Source organism: Trichosurus vulpecula, chromosome 5 (assembly GCF_011100635.1).
Source record: "Trichosurus vulpecula isolate mTriVul1 chromosome 5, mTriVul1.pri, whole genome shotgun sequence".
Lineage (NCBI taxonomy): Eukaryota > Metazoa > Chordata > Mammalia > Diprotodontia > Phalangeridae > Trichosurus > Trichosurus vulpecula.
In genome coordinates, this window is record NC_050577.1 from 256,886,615 (window position 1) to 256,887,801 (window position 1,187).

Genomic DNA, 1,187 nt, shown 5'->3' on the forward strand with positions numbered 1-1,187 from the left:
AGAAATGAGAATGATGCAAGAAAACCATGAAAAACAAGTCAATGACTTGCTAAAGGAGAATCAAAAAAATACTGAAGAAAACAATGCCTTAAAAAAATAGACTAACTCAAATGGCAAAAGAGCTCGAAAAAGCCAATGAGGGGAAGAATGCCTCGAAAGGCACAATTAGCCAAATAGAAAAGGAGGTCCAAAAGACCACTGAAGAAAATGCTACCTTAAAAATTAGATTGGAGCTCTTCCCTTGAGCCGTCCTAGGTAATCATTTAAAATGGTGAGGTACTCTCTTGATCCAGAGAACCCCACAAAATCATGCAAGTCAAGGGGTTCAAATCTCCGGGTCCACTTCAAGAACACCCGTGAAACAGCCCAAGCTATCAAGGGCATGCATATCCGAAAAGCTACCAAGTATTTGAAAGATGTCACATTGAAGAAACAATGTGTTCCCTTCCGTCCGTATAATGGTGGAGTTGGCAGGTGTGCCCAGGCTAAGCAGTGGGGTTGGACATAGGGTCGCTGGCCCAAAAAGAGTGCTGAATTCTTGCTGCATATGCTTAAAAATGCAGAGAGTAATGCAGAACTGAAGGGTTTGGATGTGGATTCTCTTGTCATTGAGCATATCCAGGTTAACAAGGCTCCCAAAATGCGACGGCGTACTTACAGGGCTCATGGTCGAATCAACCCATACATGAGTTCTCCTTGCCATATTGAGATGATACTCACTGAAAAGGAACAAATTGTTCCTAAACCAGAAGAGGAGGTTGCTCAAAAGAAAAAGATATCCCAGAAGAAACTGAAGAAACAAAAGCTTATGGCACGGGAGTAAATAATGAAATTAGAGTGCAAATAAAAAGCGAAATGAAAAAAAAAATTAGATTGGAGCAAGTGGAAGCTAGTGACTTGATGAGAAATCAAGATATTATAGAACAGAACCAAAGGAATGAAAAAGTGGAAGATAATGTGAAATATCTCATTGGAAAAACCACTGACCTGGAAAATAGATGCAGGAGAGATAATTTAAAAATTCTTGGACTACCTGAAAGCCATGATCAACAAAAGCGCCTAGATATCATCTTTCAAGAAATTATCAAGGAGAATTGCCCTGATATTCTAGAGCCAGAGGGTAAAATAGAAATTGAAAGAATCCACAGATCGCCTCTTCAAATAGATCCCAAAAAGAAAACTCCTAG

General features: G+C 39.6%; 1 pseudogene; it reads left to right on the top strand.

Moving 5' to 3' along the window:
* The first annotated feature begins 239 nt into the window (after window positions 1-239).
* LOC118850795 lies at window positions 240-868 on the top strand (annotated as a pseudogene).
* Window positions 869-1,187: the final 319 nt, after the last annotated feature.